This window comes from Tachypleus tridentatus, chromosome 10, assembly GCF_004210375.1.
Source record: "Tachypleus tridentatus isolate NWPU-2018 chromosome 10, ASM421037v1, whole genome shotgun sequence".
NCBI classification, from domain to species: Eukaryota; Metazoa; Arthropoda; class Merostomata; order Xiphosura; family Limulidae; genus Tachypleus; species Tachypleus tridentatus.
The window spans coordinates 26,932,515-26,947,913 of NC_134834.1; the positions used below are offsets into that span (position 1 = coordinate 26,932,515).

The 15,399-nt window shown below is 29.7% G+C and overlaps 1 pseudogene across 1 annotated transcript in view; it reads right to left on the reverse strand.

Annotated features, from left to right (window-relative positions):
- LOC143228919 (muscle calcium channel subunit alpha-1-like) overlaps nt 1-15,399 on the reverse strand; it is a 182,366-nt pseudogene that overhangs the window by 13,734 nt on the left and 153,233 nt on the right. Inside the window, exons 29-37 of the transcript XR_013015494.1 lie at nt 15,059-15,217; nt 14,259-14,369; nt 12,453-12,536; nt 9,939-10,061; nt 7,798-7,863; nt 6,605-6,696; nt 4,012-4,165; nt 2,236-2,362; nt 789-885 (exon numbers count right to left, since the gene is read on the reverse strand). The product of XR_013015494.1 is annotated as a muscle calcium channel subunit alpha-1-like (transcript). The remainder of the gene's footprint in view (nt 1-788; nt 886-2,235; nt 2,363-4,011; nt 4,166-6,604; nt 6,697-7,797; nt 7,864-9,938; nt 10,062-12,452; nt 12,537-14,258; nt 14,370-15,058; nt 15,218-15,399) is intronic.

A 15,399-nucleotide genomic window follows, 5' to 3' on the forward strand; every position in this document is an offset into this window, starting at 1 on the left:
GAAATACAGTTTAAACAATTGCATGGTTATTCACAAGCATACTGCTGTAACACTTTGTGGGATGCTTAAATGAATATAACATAAGTATGCATGTTTTATTACTGAATAGTACTGAACTATCTACATGCTGAGTAGTTATTGATTGTTACATTATATTACTAATTTAAACAGCTCTGTAAAACAACATTATATTAGCTATTTCAATCATTGGTATGCACTATTGAAATAACATGTTAGCATGCTCTATTCTTCTAGGATTCTTTTCCATAAATAACTTACATACAGTTTCAATATTTATAGTAGGGTCATGATGGTTATGTATTAAAAGTAGAGTTCTCAGTGTTTCTCCTGTTTATGTACCCAGTTAATTATTTACCTGGGAAACAGCAAATGCAGAATGTTCAATGTTCACAAGAACTTAGTAGCAGTATTGTTTTACATCACAAAAATAAGGGGTTCAGCTAATAAAAATGTTTTAAATATATTTAAAAGTTTATATTTTATTTAAGTAAAAAAAAATATCCTTATGTATAGCAATTAAAAAAACAAGAACTTAATATAATGAAACAGTAACATCACATTTTCTTTATTTCTGTTTTGTGTACTGTGTTTTAAAACATATTTACGTTCATTACGTATGTATGTACATAGTTTTTATTAAAAACAAATTGAAGACAGTGTAACTTATTTATAAGATTCTGATAAACTGTAAAAAGCTCAGTTTACTTATGCAGCGTCCTACAGAAATCAAAATTGACAAACAGCAGTTATAATTATTTGTGACTTACTTTGCAGGCTACTCTATGTGGACAGAGTTTACCAAATCCTAAAGGAGGAGAGATCTTCCGCAGCAAAGTTACAACATCAAGATGTTTGATCCTCCCTCTGAAATGTATTGTCGACAGGTTAATTTTATAATGAACAAAGAGGTAACTCAAAAAAACACCTGCATTATCTTGTGTCCACATATATGAAAAAAAACAAACATAAATCACAAAACCTGTTTGCAAGTTGTACCCTTGTACGTCACTGCACTCAATATTGTACACGTCATTTCTGATAACATATTTTTTCACTTTTTTTCCTTAGTTGTGATGCTATATACATGTTTAATATAGATAATGAAATATATTCTGAACCTGATGTGTTTAATACTTTAAAGCGAGAACACAAACCACAATACAAACAAAACAGCCCAAATACTCTTAGGAAACAGAGAACCTTTTTCCAGGACTCAAATATAAATGCAAAAATTATTATTTAATTTCCTTTAAAATACATTTCTTAATATTTTAATGTCACATACACATGTCCTCATACTGTTGATGGTCATTAAGGTTTATTATTTTATTGACATATATTATTAAAGAGAAGTTACAGTTAAACAATAATCATTAAAAGCATTATACTGTTCAAGATAGAAGGATTGTGTGCATCTGTATATTATTAAAGAGAAGTTACAGTTAAACAATAATCATTAAAAGCATTATACTGTTCAAGATAGAAGGATTGTGTGCATCTGTATATTATTAAAGAGAAGTTACAGTTAAACAAGATTCATTAAAAGCATTATACTGTTCAAGATAGAAGGATTGTGTGCATCTGTATATTATTAAAGAGAAGTTACAATTAAACAAGATTCATTAAAAGCATTATACTGTTCAAGATAGAAGGACCGTGTACATCTGTATATTATTAAAGAGAAGTTACAGTTAAACAAGATTCATTAAAAGCATTATACTGTTCAAGATAGAAGGACCGTGTACATCTATATATTATTAAAGAAAAGTTACAGTTAAACAAGAATCATTAAAAGCATTATACCATTCAAGATAGAAAGATCATGTACATCTATGTACAAGCAAAACTTAACCCAACTGGTTACAATAACCCTAAATAAATCAATACAATACAATGAGTGAGAAAAAGTTATAATAATAAATAAGAGTGCTTTTAAAGTTTGATAAGTAGAGAGAAAAAAATACTAAAGTTTTATTCTCATGTCTAAGCCATAAAATAACAAAAGTGTGATCACCCTACAAAAACATATTTTATGAAATAGATTAAAGTAAATGGCATTAAAAATAAAAACATGCTTATAATAAGAAAAGTTGTAAATAAGAGTCCTTTTGAGGAAGTGGAAAATTTCCAGTTAAATGAACTATGTTACTAATGTCTTACATGGAACAACACATACTATTATGAACATTTTCTGTTCATAATTTTGTTTCTTACTTGCCATCTGGATCATACTCAGACCAAAGCCGTACAAATTCATCAAGGTGATGAGGACCTAAAATGGACCAGTCTCGAGTCAAATAGTCAAAGTTATCCATGATAACAGCCACAAAAGGTTAATGACCTTTCACATGAAAAGATAAAAGAAATCATCATCAGGTTGACTTCTAAGCTATAAAGTTTTCCTTCTGTAATTTTCTCAAAACACTTAAATCTTTTAAATATAGGGGACAAAATTTGGATGAAATGACCTACACTTAATACTGAAACACCATTACCAGCTAGTTGAATTCCAAATACTAGTGAAATTTTGACCTACACTTAACACTGAAACACCATTACCAGCTGGTTGAATTCCAAATACTAGTGAAATTTTGACATACACTTAACACTGAAACACCATTACCAGCTGGTTGAATTCCAAATACTAGTGAAATTTTGACATACACTTAACACTGAAACACCATTACCAGCTGGTTGAATTCCAAATACTAGTGAAATTTTGACCTACACTTAACACTGAAACACCATTACCAGCTGGTTGAATTCCAAATACTAGTGAAATTTTGGCATACACTTAACACTGAAACACCATTACCAGCTGGTTGAATTCCAAATACTAGTGAAATTTTGACCTACACTTAACACTGAAACACCATTACCAGCTGGTTGAATTCCAAATACTAGTGAAATTTTGACCTACACTTAACACTGAAACACCATTACCAGCTGGTTGAATTCCAAATACTAGTGAAATTCTTTCAGTGTTTTATTTTTACTTTTTAGCAAAGATACATTAGAACACTATATTGAATGCAACTATTTTCCAAATAACAACTTTGGTCAATTTTTGTGGCTAATCTATTCACACAATGTTAAAACCATTTAATGTATTTTCATTGGTCTCAAGACACCTTCATGAAAGATTGTATGTCACAACAACGATAAGATTTTCAACAATAAACATTAAATCTGTGACAGTACTTGAAGCTAACAACTAGTGTTCATGCGTTACCTAAGTAAGTAGATGTGTATACAAGTCCAAACCATGTCCTTACTCTTACTCCGAAAGATGGCATCACAGAACACCAAAGCATGTGTAGTCGTTCTTTATGGCAATCCCCCATTTATTGTGTAATGATTTTAACGTTGTATTCCTTTTAATTGTAAATAAGTTATACTCTGTTCTTCCTAATATTAATCAGAATAGTTGACAATGTAAAATAATCTCTGTAGCAAAAGTATAATAAAAATATATTAAATTGAGGACTAATCTAAACATCATGATATGTTATTAGGCATTTTACAGCCACCAATATCATTATGTGTAAGCATACCCATCTGATGAAACAGTGCATCCTAATCTTTATAAGTGAAAATGTCAGAATAGTATACTTAATTAGATACACTCATTACTGGGTTGATGTGATTTTAATTGTTATTTTAGATTTAAGTTGATAACTTGTTCTGGCTGAAAGTTTGTATCAACTTCCTCACCTATTAACACTGTTTGATAATACAGTACTAAAAGCATTAGGTATTTGAGAACACTTTCAATATATTAACCAGTGAACAATTTATCTATATGATACATTTATGGATGAATAATACAAAAGCTTACACACATTTTCTATTTCTGAATATTTTGTTATAGGTATTTTGAGAAAACATTAACAAGTGTTGTAGCATCCAAAAATAAAATATTTCAATATTACAATTAGTTAAATATATGACAATTAATTAAATATATGACATTTTCTAGAACAGCCTCACCAGAAAAGAGCAGAGGATGTAAAACGAGATGAAGAAAGGCAGAGCAAAGTCACTCCCACACGTTCCAGGAGTATTGGAGTGGGAATCGCACATAACTGTTGGCTTGTTGGAGCAACTCATCATGATTTCCTGCCATGCTTCTCCTGTGGCAGACCTGTTATATATGTAAACACGGTTTTCAATAGAAAATTCTCAACCAGGAGCTTTATCTGTTACTAAACTCCTACAATAAAATAGCTTGACTATGATAAGGAATACAACTTATTTAATATGTTTACTAAAATCTAAACAAGTTCATTTATACATGAAAATAATTTACAAATAACCATGAAATTTAAATTAAGACATTAACAAAATTGTATGTTCATATAAAATACATAAGAGTCAATATAATAAAGCATGGATACTTTTGGTTACTTAAGTAAATAAGACTTTTGGTGAAATGCACCTATAATTTATTAAACTTCTTAAAAAGCTCTTTGTTATTACTACCTGATGAGTGTAGCTTGAGAGTTTAGCTCTAAAGAAATATATTTACAATGATAAGAAAGTAAAGTAGGAAAAAACTAAGATTATGAGATTACTCTCGATAATAAAAAAAGTATATATATATATATATATATATATTTCAACCCTCTGTATAAGTTCAACTTTATGTTATACCATATTATTAAATTGGAACTATCACACTGTAACTATGTTCTTTTTAAACTTAACTATTCTAGTATCTAGAACTAAAATTCAAGATTAGGGCTTTTAAACATAGGTGCAAACTCACTGATACATTTGATCTGTGAAGTGGAATTTTAAACACGTAGTCAAAGACTCTGAAAGAATGCATAATAACTGCAAGGTGGTAACTCGAAACATTTCTTATAATACCATAAAGTGATATGTTTTTAAGTTCTATATCAGTTTTGTCAATCCTTTGTCGCCTACCCCAACTACATACAAAAAACAGAAGGAAATATATCTAAACTCACAAAAGTAAGATTTTTTCCATGAAGTAACTATGGCAAGTTAAATAACTAAAGAGCTTTGTTTTCTATAGCATTTGTTTTGATAAGATTTCTTAAACAAGTAGATATGTAATTAGTCATTTGTAGGTGTAAAATAAATCTTCAGGATCCATAGAGGTTTACTGTCCTAAGTAAAAAGTACTGAACTATAATACCACACAAACTTTTTCAACTGTGTATACAGAGTGCTTTATAAAAGACAAGAACTGTATAACAATAAAGTACTTCTTTGACAGATTTTTTTAAGCAAAGTATTCATAACGAGTAAACTGAAATGGATGGAAACTGCCTGTTTTAAAAACACAAGTGTAGAGAACAAAATTTTAAAAGCTTTCCATCTTACTCCTTGAGGTCAATGTGTAAACAAAAAAGAAATAAGTGTGGCAATAATTTAAGTTCAAATAACCTTACGAGCCTCAAAAATATTTTGGGACTTGAAAAACAACCTAGGATGACCAGCAACTTTTGTTTCTTTACACCCTGCATAGTGAAAAAGTCAATATCAAATTAATTTTGATATAACCACTGGACTTAATTTAGTTTAAACAAATAGAGTTGATGGTTAAGAGGCATGTGGAGACAAGGAAGACAAACTGAAAGGACAATCATAGTGATGGGGATTGTAATCTGCAGCCCTTAGATTCTTGGGTCAAGCACCCTAAAAACTAGGCCTGGTAAGTAACTAACTAAATACATGATAGAAAGTTATATGAAGATTAATCAGCAATCAGCATTCAGATGTTGGTGGCTGAGAAATGATCACCTGGGGTGTTCAAAGACAGTTTTATCTTCCTTCTCCCTACAAGATAAAATTGTATATTTAGAGACTAAGTGTATTAATTACCAGGAGAGGGAAATTTTGTGTGACATGAGTATAAGATTATGACAAATTGGGTCAGTGAAATGAAATCGGCATGGAGTGAAATGAAGGAAGCAAAGTATCCTGCAAGGCTGACTAGAAGAAAAAATGCAATAAAGAGCAATTCGTCCAACAAATAGGTCTTTTCAGGGCATAGCAGGTATCTATGGGCCCAAGTACCTAGGCTGGAATCTATAAATCCAATGCCTAGAAATTTGATGTGGGGGAGGGAGTACCCCAAGAAACCCAATTCCACTCTAATCTAAAGCCTTCACTACACAGAGATTTAGAAGTAGAGGTGAGCAATCTATAGCTACCATTGGTTGAAACCTCATACAGTCTTCCACCAGTCACAATCAGGGGTAAACAAACCAGTCACAACACATCATCCAGAATACTATAGAGACCTTCAACATCTTGCACACACTGACCTGAAGATGAAAGATGGATAACTTTCAAAAGACATCAAGACTTTACACTTGTATGTTGCTGTCCATTCCAGTTTACTCAATACAAAATAACATTCAAATAAAACATATCTAGCTAAAAGACAATTCATAGCCCCAGTCAAAATCTAGCTAAGTTAACCATTCTTTATCTTAAAGATGTTACTGAAAATTGGAAGAACAGAATTATTTACTCTCTATACTTTACCATGTTTTAATGCTGAATGGAATGAACTTATTGCTAACTGCTCTTAATCCAATTATTGTACCTGAATAAAACCAAAACTGCTTGTGGAAACGTCTGAAAATTGTTATTTCTATGAATGGCAGAATTGGAATCGAGGGCAATTTTTCCAAAAACCTAAAAATAAATTACGGTGAAAGATAAATGTACTAACAACCAAAAATCTTCTATGAATTGAAAAAACTAAACTAAAACGTGCAAACACAATTCTGTTTTTGTGCACACAAAAATAGATTATGACAAATACCTTGTACTTGTTCCTATCTAAATGTTTCTTATAGTTGATGGTCAAACATGATAAAATGGCTTTTAATATTATAATCATCTTATTTGCATGTGGTTTTTACACAATAGCCACATCTAAAAAACAAAGATAAGCACCAACCTTTTGTTTCCGTTTACCCTAATGATCTGAAATTTGTGTGAAAAAGTACACATTTCTTTGTATTCCAACAAGATACTGCTTGAATATTAAATATGGCACTGACCTTTGACCTTTAGTCACTGATGTCATGAATTTTCCTTTACTATTCTTATATTATTTTATAACCTTGTTACACTGATATCAGTCCTTTAAGCACTTTAAGTAAGCAAAAAATGTGCTACAGAAGTGCTTACAATCAATTCAGTTTGTATGGAAAAAAAGCAAAACATTAAATACACATTTTAAGAGAATAAATAAATGTTAATAAATGATTTTAAAATGTATATATTGAGTGACATTATAGTTAACCAAGACTTTTATAAAGTATTTGACTAAAATGTCACAAAATAAAAGTTTGTTGTTTTTCAAAATTAGGTGAGTTATTAATCTTTATTTACTTACACGTTTCAATCACGTTTCTGTTTCTTTACAAATATACATCTAAGTTCAAAAATCCACCCACAGTAGCTTGTTAGTAAAACAAAATGTTGATCATTCAAAATTATATGTATCCAGCTTTTCTAACTGGAAACGAATCAGCTCTAAGCAATATTCTTCTAATTATATGAAACTAAGTTAATCTGAATCATATAAATTTATTATACTATACTAACTGAACACAAACATAGGCTTAAACAAAAATATACCAAGCTTTACTTTAAATGAAGAATGCAAAAAGAAAAAAAAATCTCATAGTATAGAAATTAGAGAGATTTTTTTCTGTTATTTTATTCTGAACTTAATTATGCAATTATGTATAACATTTGTTAGTATAACAACTTGGAAAAGTTTACCTGCATCCCAATCACAGCATAAATAAAGAACAGCATAACAATGAGCAAACCTACATAAGGCAGTGCCTAATGGGAAAAAAGAAAACAATATTAAAACCAACACATAAGAGTGAGACTATACAGATTACAGGAACTAGGAGTCTCATGGAAGAAAAAGAAATGTTTTTTTTTTTTTTCAGACCAAATTATTTCATAATTTACAGATGGTCAGGAAACTACACATATACACTATAATAAAAAATAAAATATTCTGTTGCAATCATATGTTCATGAATAAGTTAAATAGTGTGGTATTAAAGTACCTTTATTTCCAAGAGATAACCAATAGTATCTATAAAATGTTGGATTAGAACTGTTAACAAATAATAATATTTAATATGGATATTAAAAAAACATACTAGCACACAGGTAAACGAGTAAAATAATATATTTATCCATAATCACAGAGTAATCATTTTGTTTGGTTTAAATTTAGAGTTGTTTACTCACCACTAAAAACCTAAAATAAAAAAACAAACATACTAAAAAAAACATACTAGCACATAGGTAAACCAGTAAAATAATATATTTATCCATAATCACAGAGTAATCATTTTGTTTGGTTTAAATATAGAGTTGTTTACTCACCACTAAGAACCTAAAATACTTTAGGTATTGGATACTGTATTTTAGGTTATTTGTTACAAGTAAAGGACTATGTACCTACTCCATACAAACTATTTACATTCAATCACTCCTTGAGAACTATTGTACCTATCTGCTTTGCTCTTCAAAGCACCACTGATGAGCTACAAATTCGGTGAAACTAGTCTGTTTCAGCTGAGTCAAAGAAGAGATTAGAACTCTACCTTTTTTTCACTGAAATTCACATTTTGATAAAGATCAAAATTAACAATAAATTATATTTTTATGTTATAAAACTGATCATAATTATATTACTTTAAGTAGTCAATAGGGCAAAGTTTCCACAAGAGAGCAAGTTCCAAATCCCATTTTTATAGTAAAAACTAAAGATCCTAATCCATTTCCTATAACCCTCAGAATAACCACAACTACCATCATTCTATGTAATCCTAACTGTATCAGGTCATTTCATAGAAGCTTTAGTATTACCTTTTAAAACAGACTAAAATCCATATAATTTATTTTAAAGACTTAAAAATAAATGCTGTCCCATGTAATCTCCATCCAAACAAAAGGATTAACACATGTTCATAACTTTTTAACATCTGGTCCCCATGCATAATTATGTACAATTACTGTATGGAAATTAAATAAAAATACAATATAGTGTAGCCTCTACCTTGGTGTTTAAAATGAAAAATTATAATTACCAAACCCTAGTTTTAAAGAAGGAAATATTCACTTATATTCATAATAATTGTAGAAGATAGTCATGTGAATGACCTTCCAAACACGTATTGTCCATATACGTCTACTGCTATCAGTACTTTTAATAATAACCCGAGCTTCAAAAGCTAATAGTTTGTTTCTTTTAAAAAAAATGTTTTAGGCAATGTGTTGACAGGTTGAATAATTTTATGTCAACTACTCCTGCTTTCTGTCAAGTTTTGAAGATGATGCCCAGAGTCCAATTGAATTTAGCACGAAGCTACACAGAGACTATCTGCATTAGTCTTCCACAAGTTTGAAGTCAACTCTTGGAATATACTCTTTGGCAACAAATAGTGGAAGCAACTGTCATACTGTAACGTTCTCGCACAGCTGAAAGGATGAACATGTTCTGTGACAAGTTGTACTCTTGAGACTTGTAGAACAAGTCAAGTGCCCTAACTATCAGGCCATGCCAGACCTCTTGAGGTTCCAAAATACCCTCTCAAAATTATACAAAAATCAGATGCAATCCATAAAAAAAAAAAAAAAACTATTCAACATACATGATTAAATTATATAAAATACATTACTTACTGTAATATTCAAACTGCTATACAAAGTAAGGTTATATATTAAACAAGCATCCACAGCTGTACATCACACATAATTTTATGATGTATGAACCCAAACAAGTTGGTTACATGAAGCATGAATTTTATATAGAAATCTTCTGTAACTAAACTATTAAATCTGTACAAACATGTGTCTCGACACTTGATTAATTTTATTTTGAAGTAAAGGCTCACCTGAACAGACTTTATAAAAGTCCACAGTAAAGTTTTGATTCCTTCTCCTCTGCTTAGTAGTTTTACAAGACGCATCACACGGAATAAACGAAAAAAGTTTATGCTTATGATATTGGTACCAGGCTGCAAAAAAATTACACACCATAAGAAACGTAAAATGTATGTAGTATCCAAAAGCACACTTATTAATGAAATTAATAATAATTAGAATGACGTAAAACACATCATCGAATGTCTGTAGTCACAGGAAAAAAAAAAAGGACTAATTTGTAAATGCTTGAAGAAAATAAAAAACTTAAGTATATATAAAACAAGTTAGGTAGCAATTATTCTAACATAAGTTTTGTCGTCTTAATGAGCTACTATTTAACCATCCATCCACAGCTTTCCTCAGCCTGACTAAAACACTGAAGTTAAAACATGGATAATATTAGTATCATGAAGGAGCAATAGGTTTTAAAATATCTTTAATAATCAATATTACTTTTAATAACATCAAGTTAAATTTGATAAATATTAATGGAAATCTTATGGAAATTGTAAGGAAAAAGGTTATAAAAGTTACCTTTTATTATGGTAATAATAATCAAAATGAACTTTACCACAGAACAGCCACTTGTTTAAAGTTATTCCACAACTGCCATGATTGTCATCTAATCAATCAGAAACTGTCAGAAAATATAAATCCTATAAAGTACGAGAACTAGTAGCATGGCCCAGTTATGGTTCCCACAACTGAACAAATATGCAGGAATAAATAATTCTGTCTGTTTATGAATACTCTGTGAAGAAATGCAGCAAGACTTAGTGTTTGCTGAGAGCTGTGTTACAGACTGAAGAAAGAACCAGAAACTGGTACCATTAATAATATAAATCACTGAAGTACAAAACTGAAACTTTCCAAAAGTTATATTAAGAATATCAGGGTATTTCTTTAAGAGATATATGATGGTAGAGTACAGATATTTGTTGTGAATATAGCATGACTATTGCCTTGAGAACAGTAAGATACACAACAAGTATGAAACAATTTCAGTAAACGTGCAGCTGCTCAAAACTCACTATTGAGAAGATGGAAGTAAAACAAAAAGTAGAAGTAGGAATCCAACTACAAACCATGGAATGCAAAAAATTGAAGAGTGAGTTCTTTACAGTTCAAGTTCAAATTATTTGGCAATTAGTCACAGTTTGTTCAATGGCAGAGAAGACAATAATACCATAATTAACGAACAACATCCACAGTGCAGAATAGTAGTAAATAAGTAAGATTTTGGGGCTGCACTCCAGTCAATGGTATCAATGATTTTTTATACAAAACTAATGGCATCCTGACTGCTACTAAGTACAAGCAGATTCTGATTCATCATGAACTTCCTTTGTGAAAACAACTCATCTAGCAGTAGTTATTCTTCCAGCAAAGCAATGATCTCAAGTATACAACAAATATAGTGAAATGCTACATTGACAGCTAACAGGCTGATAGAAAACTCAGGCCTGATATAAGTATTCTTGAAGTTTATGTAAAAATAAAATCTGAGAACTTAGGTCAGAGGGCTGCATTATGATACCATATCACTTGTAATAATATTGCACAATTATGCACTGGTAAGTTATATGGTAGTACAAAAACAAGGTATGTGTGTTTCTGTTATTCATAGGACATACATATAAAATACAAGAGCATTGTTCAATTTATTCTTTAATTTGTACTTGCTAAGACAATGTTTTGTAACACAAATAAATGCACCATTACTCACTCCCTGCAAGCCTTCATGAATATCGCTGTTTTGTTTATATAATTATTTCTCTCACTGCAAATCAAATTACTTAAATTTTATATCACCAATTATACCCAGAAAAACATTTATCAAGATATATCAGCCTTAAGATTAATGACTTTGAACAAGCTTTGAAATTTAGAATTAAGTAAAATCTCCTAATAATAAGTGAAAATGAGAACTTTAACAAAACATTATTTACTGGTTCACAAAAGTTTTCTATTAAAAGTAAGAGTGTGCATATATAATGTCATTTTTCTAACATAATTTTGTTTATAACTTCCAGCTTATGATATGTGTCAAACATTAACAAAACTTCACCACAGAGTGGCTTTAGTTTTAACAAAACAGAAAACACTTTATCAAAACACCATTTAGTAAAATATCATATATATCTCCGTTTTCAATTTTGTATGTTACAATATAATGAAATACTGTTTTGTGCAAAAAAATATCTGTTTATTCTGCACTTGGTAATAAAGGAAAAATTTAAGAGCATTTATATTTGAAAATCCACAGTACTATTGCCTCTTCATCTCTAAAATTGTCACTTCTAGTGGTTCATCTTGCAAAATAACTATTGTGTTTTTGTGTTACAAGCGTTAACCCTAATAATAAATTCAAAAGCAACAAGAGTTGTATTTTAATATGCAAATACGTTTTTTTTATTCATTGCTTTCTATATAATTTTGTATTGCAATGCATTTTACAGTAAAAAAACAAAAACACAACTTACATTTAATTCAGCAACAATGATATCAATGTAGCTTCCAAGAACGATGACAAAGTCAAATATGTTCCAAGGATCACCAAAATAGTTCTAGGAGAATTAAAAGAAAATAGAATTGTTGAAAAAAATTGTTTTAAAGGCAATTTTTACATAAATTATATTTTCAGGTTTATAAAATATACATTTTACCTACCACTTTTAAACTAAAGAAATAAAAAACTAATAAAATAGTTCTAAAAAAAAATTGATCACAATATTTTCTGCAGGTTTTAAATATAAAACAGATTAAAAAATAATTTTATGTAGCTAATTATTTTCTACAGCTGCAAGATAATTTTACTAGCACACTTAACTAAAAACTAAATATAAGTAAAACACTATAATTATAATAATTTAAGCTTTGCAATATCACGAACATTGTACAAATATCCAAAAACAAACCAGTATATTGTTTCACATATTCGTACAAAATTACTCAAAGGCTAAAAGGTAGACAGCTAGCTAACAGCATGCACTTCCAACTATCCAGTTACTATTGTCTGACTCAAATAGAGGGACATAAGCACCACCTTTATTATGTAACCACAATAACAAGAGATGAACAACGGAGCTGTAGATCCACAATTTAGCATGCTAGCCTCTACATCATAAAAATAAAACTAAAACATGCCATAACTAAAATCATGATTAACTAAAAAACTGTTTTAATAACAAATTTTAAGATTAACTAACAAGAATCAACAGATACAAGTAATAAAATATTAAAAATAAATTATTGTAGTTTTATGTATAATGCAAGTTCTTTCAAAAGTAATACCTTAGACTTTGGCCATAACATAAACAGGCTAACAAAACAATTTTAATTTTTAGTGGAAACATGAGATCTTCAAATATTCATAAATCTTTCAATCTGTTTACTTACATGCTCACAAATTAGCAATTTATTTAACTTATTGTAGTGGAACATGGTACCCCAGATTAGTTGAAATGTTACATAATTTTATAAAACTCAAGAACATGTACATATAATCTCAAATCCCAATCTACCTACAAACAAATGTAAGTTATATTAAGAAAAATGAAAAGAAAAACATCATTACATACTGCTAAATACATATATTAATACTTATTTATAAAGTGAAAAAAGATTAATTATTTTTATTTATTACTCCAAATATTATTACTTGCACTGCAGTAGTTTTGCATAAAGGAGGAAATACCTGTGGTAATGAAATGTATGTGACATTTTCAAAATCTTTATAGGCTTTGAATCATTTAATATTCTCTCTCATCTTATAGATGTGAAAGAATTTGAATTAAAAGTAACCAGATAAATCCTCACCAAGCATTACATACTACATAATGACAACTACTAAACTAGACATCAACCTTGGATTTTAATCTAGTTAAACAGCAAGACAAGACTTTACTACTTGTATGATTATTAGGATCCAAAACACTTTATCTTTAAACAATAATTTTATATGTCCAAACTATAAAAATGCTACTTCAATACAAGCCTACAAAACTTTACAATTAAGGTATAATAAAGTTTCTCTTATTAATAAAGACACCCTAAAATGGTACATGTTACCTATTTAATAATGTAGTGTTAAAATGTGAAGATATGAATTTTAAAAATTAATAAAAATAAGTTTAAACATTTGTTTTATTTCAATAGCACTAAGTTTAACTGTTTAAGAAATCATGACCCCTCAACTTCACACAGTCTGGGTAAGGTTACTGCTACGTTTCTACTCGGAATGACAGAACTAACAACTTTGACGAACTTAACTGTGGCAAGAAACTCACCTTGAATCCAAAAGCTATCACTTTCAAAACAAACTCAAGAGCAAACACTGCTGTAAATATCTGGTTAAGGACATCCAAGGCCATGGTGTACATAGGTGGCTGATTGTAATACTACAGGAAAAAACAAATTTAATGTTAACAGTTCAACAAAGTATATTAATATTTCAATTTAGTGAACGATGTAGTCAAAAGGTACTAAGTATCTGCTGAGTATTTGAAATGTCAGTCACCCTTAGCCCTTATACATATATGTCACAGTTAAAAACACTACCATGATTCATCCTACAGTCTAAAACCAAACAAAAAACGTTTTGGAATCACATCTAGCATTATTATTTTGATATTAGACTAGTGGTATCTAAGTATTTAAATCCTGTATCTAGTCAAAAAAATTTATATTTTAATTTAGTGTTTTTTATATTATTAAAATTATTAACAGCCAAGTCATGCTATCCAATTTAACACCGTGTTAGTGTTTAACAGCCAAGTCATGCTATCCAATTTAACACCGTGTTAGTGTTTAACAGCCAAGTCATGCTATCCAATTTAACACCGTGTTAGTGTTTAACAGTCAAGTCATGCTATCCAATTTAACACCGTGTTAGTGTTTAACAGTCAAGTCATGCTATCCAATTTAACACCATGTTAGTGTTTAACAGTCATGTTATCCAATTTAACACCATGTTAGTGTTTCTCCAAGTACTAAAACTGATATCCTGGCAAAAGTTCTCACTCCTAGATACAAAATGAAAAGTTTTTTCTTCATCTTAACCTAAAACTTATAACAAGTTATTGCTTACTTTCATTGCTAATGACAAGGTGTTGATCATAATACAGATGAAGATAGCATATTCAAAGTAATGAGAAGTAACAAACCACCAGATTCTGTACTGGAGACGATGCTTAGGAATAAATCGCCTCACTGGTTTGGCCTTCAAAGCAAACTCGACACAGTTTCTCTGGAAACAACAACAGTAATAATACTGATAAACAAATAATGAAAACTAATTTATTGTATTAATAAAATGCTGGCCCTCTACACCTTATATTAAATGCATATATCAAACCCTAAGTATATTATTTAAAAGCACTTGTGTTTTTCTATAGAAATTAAGATTTTTACATGTAAAGCCACTTCTGT